This window comes from Camelus dromedarius, chromosome 3 (assembly GCF_036321535.1).
Source record: "Camelus dromedarius isolate mCamDro1 chromosome 3, mCamDro1.pat, whole genome shotgun sequence".
NCBI lineage: Eukaryota > Metazoa > Chordata > Mammalia > Artiodactyla > Camelidae > Camelus > Camelus dromedarius.
Genome location: NC_087438.1, coordinates 10482554 through 10498088, shown reverse-complemented (window position 1 = coordinate 10498088; position 15535 = coordinate 10482554). Strand labels below are relative to the sequence as shown.

At 38.1% G+C, this 15535-nt stretch overlaps 1 long non-coding RNA gene across 1 annotated transcript in view; it reads left to right on the top strand.

Annotated features, from left to right (window-relative positions):
* The window catches only part of LOC116150153 (uncharacterized), a 37863-nt gene that overhangs the window by 14993 nt on the left and 7335 nt on the right, over positions 1–15535 (top strand). The window contains exons 3-4 of the long non-coding RNA XR_010378022.1: positions 12848–12975; positions 14891–15101. This is a non-coding gene — a long non-coding RNA (uncharacterized LOC116150153). The remainder of the gene's footprint in view (positions 1–12847; positions 12976–14890; positions 15102–15535) is intronic.

Here is a 15535-nt window from a genome sequence, read left to right as displayed (position 1 = left end):
CTGCTGTGAACATTGGGATGCAAGTGTCTTTTCAAATTAGAACTTTTGTCTTTTCCAGTTATAATGGCCAGGAGCGGGATTGCTAAGTCATATGTTAACTCTATTTTTAGTTTTTTGAGGAATCGCCGTGCTGTTTTCCATAATGGTTACACCAAACTACATTCCCACCAACAGTGTCGGAGGTTCCCTTTTCTCCACACCCTCTCCAGCATTTATCTTTTGTGGGCTTTTTTATGATGGCCATTCTGACCAGTGTGAGGTGATACCTCATTGTAGTTTGATTTGCATTTCTCTGATAATTAGCAATGTTTCATGTGCATATTGACCATCTGTATGTCTTCATTCGAGGTATGTCTGTTTAGGTCTTCTGCCCTTTTTTGATTGAGTTATTTGTGGGTTTTTTTGATACTGAGATGTATGAGCAGTTTATATATTCTGGAATTTAAGCCCTTGTCAGTCACATCATTTGCAAATGTTTTCTCCCATTCTGTAGGCTGTCTTTTTGTTTATAGTTTCCTTTGCTGTGCAAAAGCTTGTAAGTTTAATTAAGTCCCATTTGTTTATTTTTGCTTTTATATCTATTGCCTGGGTAGGCTGTCCTAGGAGAAAATTGCTGAGATTTATGTCAGAGAATGTTTTGCCTATGTTTTCTTCTAGGAGGTTTATAGTGGCTTGTCTTCTGTTTAAGTTTAAGCCATTTTGAGTTTATTTTTGTGTATAGTGTGAGGGAGTGTTCTAACTTCATTGATTTACATGCAGCTGTCCTGCTTTCTCAACATCACTTGCTGAAGAGGCTATCTTTTCTCCATTGTATATTCTTGCCTCCTTTCTCAAAGATTAATTGACTGTAGGTGTGTGGGTTTATTTCTGGGCTCTCTATTCTATTCCATTGAACCATGTGTCTGTTTTTTGTGCCAATACTACGCTGTTTTGATTATTGTATCTCTGTAATATTGTCTGAAGTCTAGAAGGGTTATTTCTACAGCTTCATTCCTTTTCTTCAGTATTGTTTTAGCAATTTTTGGGTCTTTTGTGATTCCATATAAATTTTAGGATTATTTTTTCTAGTTCTGTGAAAAATCTCATGGATAATTTGATAGGGATTACATTAAATCCATAGATTGCTTTGGGTAGCATGGCCATTTTAACAATATTAATTCTTCCAATCCAAGAGCATGGGGTATATTTCCACTTATTTAAATTGTATTTAATTTCCTTAATCAATGTTTCGTAGTTCTCCAGTTGTAAGTCTTTTACCTCCTTGGTCACAGATATTCCTAATATTTTATTTTTTGAATGCGATTTTAAAAGAGATTGTCTCTTTACTTTATTTTTCTGATATTTCATTGTTAGTGTAAAGAAATGCGACTGATTTCTGTATGTTCATCTTATAGCCTGCTACCTTGCTGAATTCTTTTATCAGCTCTAGTAGTTTTTGTGTGGAGCCTTTAGAGTTTTCTGTATATAGTATCACGTCAGCCTCATATAGAGACAATTTTATCTCTTCTCTTCCAATTTGGATCCCTGTCATTTCTTTTTCTTGTCTGCTATGGCTAGGACTTCCAATAATATGTAGAACAGAAATGGTGAGAGTGAGAATCTTTGTCTTGTTCCAGATTTTAGTGGGAAGGCTTTCAGCTTTTCACCATTGAGTATTATGTTGGTTGTGGGTTTGTCATAAATCGCTTCTATGTTTTCTATTGTTTTTAACCTCTATTTTATTATTTCCTCCCTGATATTTATTACTTCTTTCATTTCAGCAGCATTACTTTTTAATTAAGGTATGTACATTTCTTAGACATAATGCTGTTGTACACATAGTAGACCACAGTGTGGTGTGAACATCACTGTTATATGCACTGGAAACCAAAAATTCACGTGACTTGCCTTATTGCCACATTTGCTTTGTTGCGGTAGTCTGGAACCAAACCCACAGAATCTCCAAGGTATGCCTGTATTTCCCTTTCCTAATCACTCCAGGGCCAGATACAAGAAACCCTAGGACAGCCCTTACACCCTAGAGCCTGCTGAAATTATTCAAACTAGCTAATCCTAAGGCTGCTTACCCTGCCTTGCCTGTTCCCTTCTGCAAAAAACCACAATAAGGCTCTTACCCATGCTTTCCCCTTGCTCCTTCTACCTGCAGAGTAACTAGTGCTTCCTTGTGTGGCCCTGCGTGACATGGCAGACCCCCTGCTCTTGGGAACAAAGTCCCCTTTCAGTGAGAGTTGTCTCCTGATCTGTTGACCTAACCAGACCTGAATAATAATAAAGCCTACATTTAAAAACTGGACCTCAATGAGCTTTTCTTCATGTGGGTTCTATATATTGATATTTACTGTTTTAGATATTAAAACTGAGAATTTTAAAAAATATGTACTAAATTCTTTAAAATAATGAACCCATTATCTATTATCATAACATCTTAATGAAAAATAACTATATTTTCCAAAAAATCCAAAAATAATTGTGAGAAGAGTACCACTATTTCAATTTTTGCAAATCTCTTTAATGTCTGGCTTAATAGAATGAAGCCAGATTTTTGGGTCTGATTCTGCAGTCACAGAGCTGTGGTATCACATCCTGGAAAACACAATACATTCGTGAAAGATTGAGAATGATAAAGGCAAATAACATTTTAGTATTTTTAATAATTGATTTTGAAATTGATTTTAACTTCATAGTCCCACTGAAAAGAGCCCAAGACCACACTTTGAGAATGCTAACCTAGACAATCTTGACTAATACAGACAAGTTTTTAAAATTTTTGTTTTATTTTTTCTTCCAATTTTATTGTGATATAACTGACACACAGCACTGTGTAAGTTCACAGTGTACAGCATAATAATTTGACTTACATCATGAAATGATTATCACAGTAAGTTTAGTAAACATCCATTATCTCATATTGATGCTAAATTAAAGAATTAGGAAAAAAAACATTTTTCCCTCCAGATTAGAACTCTTGGGATTTACTCTCTTAACTTTCATGTATAACATAAGCAGTGTTAATTATATTTATCATGTTGTGCATTACATGCCTAGTACTTATTTATCTTATAACTGGAAGTTTGTACCTTTTGACTGCCTTCATCCAGTATCCCATTCCCACCCCTGCCCCTGGTATCAACAAATCTGATCTCTTCTTCCATGAGTTTGTTTGCTTTTGAAGTACAGTTGGCCCACAACACTGTTAATTCCTGATATACAACGTAGTGATTCAGTATTTCCATACGTTTCAAAATGATCAAGATGATAAGTCTAGCTACCACCGGTCACCATACAAAGAGATTACATAATTACTTACTGTTTTCCACACTGTACGTTTTATACCTGTGACTCATTTATTTTGCAACTAGAAGTTTGTATCTAAATCTCCCTTACCTATGTCATACCTCCTCCCGACATTACTCCCCTTTGGCAACCACTTGTTTATTTTCTGTTTGTATTTTGTTTTCTTCTGTTATGTTCTGTTTATTCATTTGTTTTGTTTTTTAGATTCCACATATAAGTGGTATCATAATTTGCCTTTATCTGACTTATTTCATTTAGCATAATGCCCTCTAGGTCCATCCGTATTGTCACAAATGGCAAGATTTCATTCTTTTATGGTTGAGTAATAGTCCATTGTGTGTGTGTGTGTGTATCTCACATCTTCTTTATCCATTCTTCTATTGATGGGCACTTAGGTTGCTTCCATATCTTGGCTATTATAAATTATGCTGCTATGAACATAGGGTTGCATATATCTTTTCTAATTAGTGTTTTTACTTTCCTTGGATAAATACCCAGGAGTAGAATTGCTGGATCATATGGTAGTTCTATTTTTAATTTTTTTGAGGAATTTCCATACTATTTTCCATAGTGGTTACACCAATTTACTTTCCCACACACTCTGCATTTATTATTTGTAGACTTTCTGTTGTTGGCCATTCTGCCAGGTATGAGGTGATATCTCATTGTACTTTTTATTTGCATTTCCCTAATAATTAGCAATGTTGAGCACCTTTTCATGTGCCTGTTGGCCATCTGGATGTATTCTTTGGAGAAATATCTATTTAGGTCTTCTGTCCATTTTTTGATCTTTTGTTTGTTTGTTATTGAGTTGTATGAGCTGTTTGTGTGTTTTTGAAATTAAGCCCTTATCAGTCACATCCTTTGCAGATATTTTCTCCCAGTCCATAGGTTGTTTTTCCATTTAGTTTATGATTTCCTGTGCAAAAGCTTATAAGTCTGAATAGGTCCGATTTGTTTATTTTTGCTTTTATTTCTATTGTCTTGGGAGACTGACCTAAGAAAACACTGCTTATGATTTATGTCAGAGAATGTTTTGCCTAAGTTCTCTTCTAGGAGTTTTATGGTGTTATGTCTTATGTTTAAGTCTTAGACTTCTTATTACATTTTATTAACAAACCTTTGGAGAGTTGCTGAGGGAGGGATTGGGAAGAATCAGAAGGATCACTGTGCTGAAAACAGTCATCTAGACCATCAAGAAAGTGAAGAGTCAACCCACAGTGTGAGAGGAAATATTTGTAAATGATATGTTTGATAAAGGATCTATATCCAGAATATATATTTTAAAAAAAACTATTTTACCTCAACACTGAAAAAAAAAAACCCATTTTTTAAAAATGTGCAAAAGATTTGTGTAGACATTTCTCCAAAGAAGATAAAAATGGCCAACAAGTACATGAAAAGATGTTCAGTGCCATTAGTCATTATGGAAATGCAAGTGCAAGTCAACCACAGTGAGATACAATTTCACACCCACTAGGATGACTAAAATTAAAATATAGACAATAACAAATGTTGACATGGATGCGGAAGAATCTTAAAAAAAAAAACAACTTGTATATAGATGTTCAAAGTAGCATAGCCAAAAAGGAGAAGCAATTTAAATGTTCATCAACTGATGAATAGATGAATAAAATGGATTTATTCTAGATGAATAAAATTTATATTCATACAATAGATTATTGTTTTTCATTAAAAAGTAATGAAGTATCAATACATACTATGTGGATGGTCCTCAGAAACATGCTGTGTGCAAGAAGTCAGTCACAAAAGGCCACATATTGCATGATTCCATGTGTATGAAAGTCCAGAATATGCAAGTCTATAGACACAGGTTTTCAGAGGCTGAGGAGATGGGGTTTTATACGGTAATAAAAATATTCTAAAATTAGACAGTGCTAATTCCACAACTTGTGACTTTTGTGACTGGTACTAAAATGTACTGAATTTTACACTAAAAAGGTAAATTTCATGGTATGTAACAACAACTCAGCAAAGCTATAATTTAAAAAAATAGTATTTAAAATGTTTTAAAAGGAAAATTATTTATAAATATAACTTTTATCAATAGTATTGTCATTAGTAATCGAAGCACAGAAGAAAATATGTACAAAAATCAGTGAAAGCCATCTGACCGATTTGCCTCATGGCAGGTTCAGCACCAGGGACAGCTCTCCCCTGCATGCCATCTTTTCAAAGGTAACTTACAAAAGGCTGTTGAAGTCCTGCAAAAGTTTTCTAAAAGTGACATTTCTATTATGCTTTTGTTCTTTTCAACAATGCCACATGTTATGGCATCAATGCTTGCCTTTGTTTGTACATTTTGTGAGCAGTTGACTAGGAGACAAAGGATCTACTATAATACCTCATTAACCCACTTAGCAAAATATACTGATTGAGTGTTATGTGCCAGGCACTCACTTGGCATGAGATCTGAGACAAGTAACTTGCCTCTATTAGCTTCATTTTCTTATTCAAAACTTTTGAATAATTACACATTGCATGATAAACTAAGACAATATTTGTGAAATAAGTCATACGACATATTCATGAAAGGTATTTTTATTGCTGAATTCTTGAACAAGTCATCTCATTGCATTATTAAGCAATTTATTTTATTCTGGGAGTACGTAACATTCATGACACTAGAAGCCCAGACTAATATCCAGGTCATACTCAGGCTTAAGGTTAATTCTGTTAAGAGACTTCATGGTAATAATCTTCTTAAGCATGCTTCAGATGGGCACAAATTTCTAAGACATAACTCTGGATCTGGCCTGGAAATGGACCCATTTCTAAATATCAGGAAATGATGAAAAGCTATGTATCTAATCCTTCACATTTCTAAATTTAGTCCAAAGATGAACTGCACATAACTACAGATACCTGTCGTCTACACATACTTCCTTTGATCAATCCTGTTGTAACAGAATTTACCTGTAAGGTGGATGTTAATTCTAACTTCATGTAGCACTGTTATAAAAGAATTGTGGAAGAAGTAGCACTTCAAAATAAGAAGTTATGTAGAAAGTTCCCACAAATGTTTGAACAGAAAAACTCAAATCATGTGACCTCATGTTTTCATCTGTATGACTGTGGTAGGGATGGGGGACGAGATCATCTACTAAGATCTAACTAAGAGTATATGGTTCAGTTTCACTGATTTTCATTAGTCTCAGTCTTATTCAGATGGTTCCACATTAGCTGCCATTTTCCAATCTTATTCATATTTAAAAATCAGCATAATTCATACAGGATGCTCAACTCCTCCAAATTCCATAAAGCCAGATGCTACTTCCTTAAGAAGAAAAAAACATAAAAATTATTGATTTTTAAAAGGGAACAGAGTGGGAGGCATTTACTTGATCTCTCAGTGTCCATTATTTCCTTTCTCTGGCTTAAGTAAAAATTTTATTTAAGAGATCATAGTATATTTCTGTAGGAACCCCAAGGTTCATTAACACAAAAGTTGTAAATAGTACTTCTCTTCCTGAGGAAAGAAAAGCATCACTCTGAGCAGGCACACACGGGGGACTCTAGTGTTCTGAGAAGTTGGGAGATGGGTCTTGAGTTCAAATATCTTAAAAAGTAAACACTTCCCATTTGCATTCCATGATGGCTCTTCCATTTAATCGTTACCTTTTCCTTCAGTGATTATTTATTGTTTTCTTCAACTATAAGCCCATCTGCAATACAGCTGTTCTTTTGTGATGCATAGAATTTCAACAGTCTGCTTCCTTTCTCCTTAATAATTTCCCCAACTTACCCAACTGCCTATATTCTTCTTCAAGGTTTAAACGGGCCGTATCATTTCATATCACTCAGCAACATTTATTACATTTAGAACATCTTGTCCCCAAATGTGCTAATGTAGTTTGTTTCTGGTCAATTTTAGAGCTCCATCAGAAAAAAAAAAATAGCCAGCCCATAATAACTAATATATACTTAAAGGAGCACTTGAGATGAGAGACTGAAACTGAAATCCATATTGACAAAATTCATGTAATACTTAGAAATCAGCCTCCAACATAAACTATTTTATCAACTTCCTTCAGGCTAAAGGCAAGCCATATCATGTCTATTATATTGGGTTTCAGACCGCAAATTCAGTTCCCACAGATTTATAGCACAAAAGTATTCGCAAGCCCTGCCCTTCTTAGTTTGGACCGCAGACTCAGGAATGCAGCCAGATCATGTGTTGCAGGTAGATTCTATATTCTGGGTGTGACGCTCAACCCTGTGCACATTTCTCCATGACTTCTGTTCCATTCTCCAGTGCCAAGAAAGGTGTTTTTGCCACCCAGTGTCCCAAGAATCTTAGAACACCCTGAATTCTTTTGGGGGAGTAGTCTTTCCTCTCTATGTGCATGTGATGTTGGTGGAACTGTGCCTGAGGGAAGCAGCCCTCCTGCTACTGACACCCTGTGGAGTCCTGAGCTCCTCCTAGTAGGCCCCAGTGTATATAGAGGCTGGGAACAGGATGAGTCCAGTGGTTTCTCCTGGGAATTTGTCACTTGAGCCAGTGATGGAAGTTTGAAGTAAGACTGGAATTCATTCATTTCAGTGGAAGCAACCCAACCAGACTGCTGCAGCTATGGACCATCCCTGGAATTCCTGCTTTTTTCCTGCTGGGGCTGCCTCAATTCCAGGACAAATTTTCTGGTCTTCCTAATACTTTTCTTTCTTTTAAGTTGGTCAGAGTCAGTTCCTGCTACTTACAACCAAAGAACCTGACCGACTCATTTCTAACTTCAGATGGAGTCTCTTGCCATGTTGAATGACTACTTAACTATAGCCAGTGCTGTGTGCTAATGCCAGATAAAATGTGGAACTATCTTGGGGGAATTATTGCACAAAAGGTCTTTGCTTTCTGTCCAGAAAACTAGAGAGTCAAAGAACCACTATAAAACACTATTAAAAGGAAGTTGGGTCATGAGTTTTTGTATCTTCAAACCCCAGATGTTTATTTTTTAACTTTAATTTTTTTTAGTAAAAACTGCACTGAAGTTTCAGACTCTAAGAATAAAATTAACCACAATCCCATCTTAAGTCAATTCAGTGTTTTCACGTGTTCATGTCATCTGCTAGTCCTAGTCTATGTTCAGAACTCAATTTTATTATCAGTGTTGTCAAGGATTATATTTAACACCTTTTGTTATTTTATCATGCATATGTTTCCATTTTGCCAGTCTCCTTTCATTTTTCCCTCACCTCTCCCTCCTACTACCCATAGATAAACAAATGCTAAGAGCAACAAATTCTGCGTGTTGCTTTTTTCACTTCACAATACGTCATGAATTCCCTCCAGTCAGCTGGATCTAATTTATTCTTTTTATTTGGAGGGTTTATAACCATTTACATGTAATGGTTGGGATTAAATCTGCCATCTTGATGTTTGTTCTCTGTTTATCCCATCTGTTTTCTGTTCACTCTCCCCCTTATTCCCTGCTATTGGTTTCTTAGCTATACCTCCTCATCTTCATTTTTAGTGGTTGTGCTAATGTTTATAATATATCCTCAACTTCCACGTCTACTTTAAAGAATAACATTTGAAAGTTATGTATAACTTTACAACAGTAAACTTCCATTTTCCCCTTCCATCCTTTGTTCTATTGTTGTCATTTTATTTCTGCATAAATTAGGAACTCAACATATTCATTGTTTTTGCTTTATGTAGTTAATTACTCTTAGAAGAAATTTTAAAATGAAAAAATACTTTCATGTTTACCCACATATGTACTCTTCATTCCTTTGTGTAGACCCAAGTTTCCCTCTGGTTTTATTTTTCCTCTCTCTAAAAATTTTCCTCGAACATTACTTATGGTGATGTTAAATGGCAAAGTCGCTCAGCTTTTGTCTTAATAAGTCTATTTTACGTTCAGGTGAAATTTTTAAAGGAGATTTTTGCTGTATATAGAATTTTATGTTGACAATATTTTTTTCATTCTGCAATTTAAAGATGTCTCCTGACTTGTGTTATTTCTGAAAAGAAATCACTTATTCTTTTATTTGTTCCTCTGTACACCATGTGCCTTTTTTCTCTGGCTGGTCCTAAGATTTTTCTCTTTATCACAGTTTTTCAGCAATTTCATTATGATGTGCTTTGGTGTGATTCTGTGTGTTTACCCTGCTTGGAGTTCCTTAAGATTCTTAGATCTGTGGTTTCATAGTTTTTATTAAATTTGGATTTTTTTTCAGCCATTGTTTCTTCAAATATTATTCTGCTTCTGTCTCCTCCCCTCCTGCAACACACACTTTCCTGGGACTCCAGTTAATCCTGTAATGAATACCTTGATATCATCCCCAGGTCATTGAGGCCTAATTTATCTTTTCTATGCTTCAGATTGAATAGTTTGTATTATTACATCTTCAAGTTCACTTTTCTTTTTCCATGTCTAAGCTACAGCTTAGTCCCATCCAGTATATTTTTTCACTTCAGGTATCTTAATTTTCATCTCTAGACTTCCCATTTGGTTCCTTTTTATGTCTTCACTGTCTTCCCTGATTATATTCACATCATTTAAAGATTCTTAAACATAGTGAGCATGTTTGTAAGAGCTATTTCAAAGTCTTCGTATACTTGTTCTATCATCTCTGCCCTTGGTGGGTCTTTTTCTATTGATCTTTTTCTTCTGGTTTTGGGTCATATTGTCCTGATTCTTGGTATGTCTAGTAATTTTTTATTGGATGCTGAACACTGAGTTGCTAGGTCACTAAGTGTCTAAACTTTGCTATCCTCCTTCAAAAAATTGTTAGTGTTGGAAGGCAGTTAAATTCCTGGAAGATCAGATTGGTTTGATCCTTTCATGGCTGCTTTTAGCTTTAAGGACAGGTCTGGTGTAGCCTCTGTTCTGGGCTACCTTAGCCCTACTACTAAGGTAACACCTTCTGGGTCTCTTGAATAGTCATTTTGGAAGCTAGGTCTCTTGAAGGCATAATGTGGAAGATCCATGGCTTGACCTTTGTCAAGAGATTCATAAGATTCTCTCTCCACATGATAAAGCTTGAGACCAAAGAGTTGTTGTGAGGGAGAATGGAATTGAGGTTGGCTGCAGTTGCACAGAGGGACCGAACATATGGCTGGATGCTAAGAAACAGTTAAGAGTGCTCTTGTAAAGAAAAGTGGCTGTCAGATAGTTGAACATTATTCACAAGGTGCATAATTCAGTGTGGTACTTGATTCTGTATGTATATAAGGACTTGACAGCTTTTTGACCTGCTGCAGAGATGATACTGAACTTCCTGGTTCCTATTGACACTGAAGATTGACATTCGTCTAACTATGGGTCTCCTTAGGACTGTCAGCCTACAAACAGGAACTCTGAGGCACTACTACAATTTTGAAGCCATTATCCCGCGTTGTGTGTCTTTGCTTACATTCCTGAACCTTACAAAAGTCATTAAATTGTTCTGTGTGGAGCGATTCCTTTCCAGTTCACATTTGAAAAAGCCTATTTTGTTTCATCCATTTGAAAATTCCTTTGGTTACAATTTTTCATCACTACCCCTCGTTCAACACAATAACTGACTTTGAAAATTTCATTATCTGGGGGTGGTTTAAGAGTAAAGCAAGGGAGATGGCTGGGAACCATTTGAAATCATTTCACTGTGTTTACTTCTTTTTCCTGAGCTGGAGTAACTGTGAGGATAGCACCAACAGTATCTGTTTTATAATGTACTTGCTTCTTCCCACCTGGATATTCAACTTGGTGTCTGAGGTTCTTAAAATGAAGCTTTAAGTCTGACTGCTTTTGTTACTGTGATTCTTACAGCATTGTTCAAAACATTTACCCATTCCATTAGGTCTTGCTGATCGTTAACTTGTAGGAAGTATTTCTTCTTCTATTTTTTTTTTTAAGCCCAAACTTACCTTGTCTCAATTTAGTTGCATTGTTCACCTTTGAAATGTAGGTAAGTTTAATGTCCCCAAAACAGGTTGGCCCAGAAATAGATTTAGTGGATATTCACTTACAATACCAAACTATCTCTTCTGATATCTATCTCATGGTTCTCTGAAGATTTCCCATTGTTTTTATTTCCTTAATGTTTAGAAAGCCACAGATGTAATCTGACCGTTTTAAAGGTTTGTGTTTTTTGCTCCGTTCTCCAGCCCCAGGATGTATCTTAACAAACATGATATCCTGTAGAGGTCGTAATAGACATAGGGACAACAAGGTCTCCTTATAGTAAACATAAAACTGCCCTGTGATACAGCTGTTGGGAATTCTGTGCACGAGGTTCCAGACAATCAGATTTGACCTTCATGCTTATGCTTAAGAGTATAGGAGCCAATTTCCACTGCCAGTAAAAATTTACTACCCATGGCACAAAGAGACTAACAAATGAAGGAAGTCGTCATAAAACCTGGAAGAAGCAGACAATGCCAAATACACCCTTTGCAACATGAAGTTCAAGTCCTGGAGCCAGAACGCTTCACAGAGCTAGCCAGCTCCAGGCTAAAAGGGGCTGGAACGCACGGAGGTGAGGTTTAGAGGACAAAGAACTGTAATCCATGTTCCATCAAAATGCTGCGGGAAAGCTCACAGGACTTGGGTCTGCATGTTAAAAACAGCACATGTGTCTTTTCAGCTATTTAAACAGATCAACAGCAACAAACCTGCACATGAAGGGAATTACTCTGAACCTGTAGCTTTTTTTTTTTCTATCTTCCCCTCGGGCCACTGAGAAAACTGCTTCCTGGGGGAAACCTTGTGTGACTGGTACCTTAACACTTCGGTGCCACCTGCATTGTCTTTGCTCCTCTCCATTGTTAATGTTTCTATCCATGAGGATGCTAACTGGATTATTACCAACCTTAATAATGTGGTGCCCTGAACCATGAAGATTCTTATTCCATCGCTGAAGGTCACGCATGTGTACGCCTGAGCTGTGAAATCTCCACGTGCATTAGATATGGTTTTTGAAGCATGCCCTGATTGCACCTGCTTCCTAGAAACTTTGAATTTGTGCTGCAGGCACTCGGGCCCCAAGCCCTGGCCACAGATGACTAGATAGAGTTGTGTGCATGGTTCAAGGTTCCATAGGCTGGCTGAACCAGTCAGATTTTGCTTCTCAGAAATTTGAAGATGCAGTTTCCTTCAATGGTAGGAGCAGCGTCTTGTGCCCAGAGGATGGAGAGTGGGGGAGAGAGGTAGTGGGAGACAAAGAGAGGAAGGGGGAGGGAGAGAGAGACAGGGAGAGAACTTGTATAGAGAGAGGCAGAGAGATCTTGAACAGTGAGACCACCTCTCCGTGGATCGTGAGAAACACAGCTGGAAGCTTTCACTCTTGTGTCTCTGGGTCCCAGGCCCCTTCCAGGAGGACTGGCTGTACTTCCTGCCTGTTCTGTGGGAGTCTCCTTATCAAACTGAGTTAAGTAGTTATCTGTCCTCACAACCTAAACTGCTTGAACAGAACCCAAAGTATCTTAGAAACTCATACTTCTTGCATATTTCTGGCAAGGCTGACTTAGGCTCAGGCAGTATTTCATATTAATCATAAAACAGCAACTTCAGCTCATAGGCACTTGTCATTCTCACTGAAACCCACACAGGACTGGAATTCATGGATTTGCTCAAACCTCTCCCTTGCTGCAGACACTGAGCCTGCACCACCTCTTCAGCCCACCACGGACGAGGCCTGTGTGTGTCTTTCAGGTGCGTGAAGACCTCAGGAGCCAAGGTGAGATGGATGTGTCTGGTGGGGAAGAGACCATTCCATGCCCCCTGTTGTTTAAGAACTCCCTCTTACCACGTTTGCCACCAGAAGGTATTTCCTCTGTGTTGGTGATAAGCGTCCAGGCCTTCATTTCTCCTGATTGCAGCTGTGCACCTCGTGTGTCCTTCTGCTTCTGACTTTTGATGAATATCTGAGATGCATTCAAGTGTACCTGCCACGGCTCTGCGGATTCAGGCTGTTATGCCCTTGTAGCCCGACCCGACTTCATCCCTCCTACCAGGGACCTGCCAGGAGGCTCTGCAGAGTCCAGGCTGGAGTCAGGCCTCTTCCACAAGCAGTGGAACATGGCGTGTATTCCCTGGGCACCTTAACGTTCTGTTCTTTCTTAGGAGTTTGTGACCCCAGTAAATAACATTCTTTTATGAGTCATATTTGTTTAAGAACCTGTTTCTCGGTGAACTCAATGTCCTTGGTTAATGTTAACCTCAGGAGAGATAAAATGTTAACAATACTTGGTTTGACCTCTTATGTCTATTGTGGCCATTCTGTCTATTGTGGTCGCTGGGACTTGGGTCATAGTCAGGGTATCATTATTGTCATTAACGTCTCTTCCCAGAACTACATCTAAAAACCTGGGTCTCTTTAAGTCCTGGATCAATAAAAAGAAACTTGAGGGGGAAATCATCACACTATTAGATCCGTTGCTTCTTTAAGAAGGTTAACAGTGGGGCTTGGCTTTCCTTCTCAGCTTGTGATTCAGAACTTGCTTGGTGTTTGTACGGGCACTGTTCTAGTCGCAGTGATATGAGACCCACACTCCTTCCCACAGGAGCTTGAAATCCAGTAAAGAAATAAACGTGATGATGATTTCAAGCATAAAGAACTGAAATCAAAATAAGGTTCTTGCTGATTTCTGCTAAGAGTATGTAGGAACCTATGGAAACCTTCTCAAAAAAGTAGCATCCTACTGCTGATGCAAGTGGGGCTGCCCGAAGGCTGATCCAAGGGCCCCTGCCAAGCAGAAGTGGTCACTCGGAGGAGAGATTCCAGCCCTTATTCACCTCCCCAAGGCGCATACCGCACGCACACAGTGGCCTTGGCTGGGCCAATAATAGCAAAACAAAAACAAAAATGAAAAAATCCTAGCACTGCCCTCCCACTCTGGGCAAAATCCCAAACCCACAGGTAAATAACATCAGAACCTATTGATTCACCCCTGAAACTCCTACTTCAGTGCTACAGAAGTGTGCTCTCCAGACCAGTGCCAACCAACTCTTGCCAGTCTGCAAGAATACGTACAGAAATGGAGAGCGAGTGTTTAGAAACTTTTATGGCAACTTGATCTTGGTGCAACATTTTAATTTAATTTTAAAAAAGTGCCAGTCTGTAAAGGATTGGAAGTTTTTTAAATGGATTACACCACAGATTCACCACGGACAGTTTTAAAAGCATTGCTCTGCCACAGTTTTCGAAGGGAAAAAGCCACTTTACTTCCTGCTCCAAAAAGAGACTCGTGGTGTCTCCCTTTCCTGTACAGTGCGTGGCTTCTCTCTCGGTGTGCTTGCACATGAAAAGACACACAGGAGGCACAGCCGAAAATGCAGCTAGTGACCGACTGCTCTCACAAGCAGATTGAAGTGCTCTATTATTACCTTGTGAAATATAGACCTAGTGGAAGAATTAACATCCATTTACCATTTTCTGATAAATGAATTATACATAGATGGAATATATATACCAGTGCTGAGTTTTTCTTTTAATCTACCCAGCATGCTTGATTTATAGCCAAGGGCAGCTTCTGGTAAGAGATATAAATACGTACTTATCTTTCCTATTTACCTCCAGGGATACGAATATTTTATAACAAACATCATTTTCACCAAGTATCACCTTATCTCTGCTCTGTTTTTTATTTAAGAGAGTCATAAATGTGTTTTCTTGGAATCGCACACTAAAAGTTCCAGAACATTCATGCAGTTTTCCAGGTCTTCACCTGTTGTCAGTTTGCACCAGCTGCTTCTCTCCACCTAACTCTGGGGTCCTTCCTGGGAAGTTAGTCCAACAGAGAAGCCACCACCCACAGGAAGTCCGGGCGCACGCTGAGCAGTGGACAGAGGCCGACACTTGAGGTACGTAAAGGCGTTCCCATGGCATCTCCCAGATTTTGTCTTTGGGGATGACAGGGATAATGAGGAATGGGGCCAGGGAAGTCTCAGGCTCTTGTGTTTGTCCTTATGAATGTGCTGGCCTATGGTTAGGAGCAATGGTCTAAGTTATATGCTGTCCAGGAAAATGTCTAGCGTTACTCATTTGACCTCCACCCCATCTTTTCAAACTGAAGGGTGAGCAAAATGGAATTTTAAAATGCTATGCTGATACTCAATTTTTTTTTTTAACAGCCAACCTCTTGGTTCTGTCTGAGGTTTTAGAAGTTAGAAAAAAACATTTTTTGTTCCTAGCATGAAACCAGAAGCCATGCACAGTTAGTTCTTTACTTTCGAGATGCAGCAGAACCCGATGTGCCTGATCAGTTTGGTCACCTAACCCTCCCTGACACTGGACT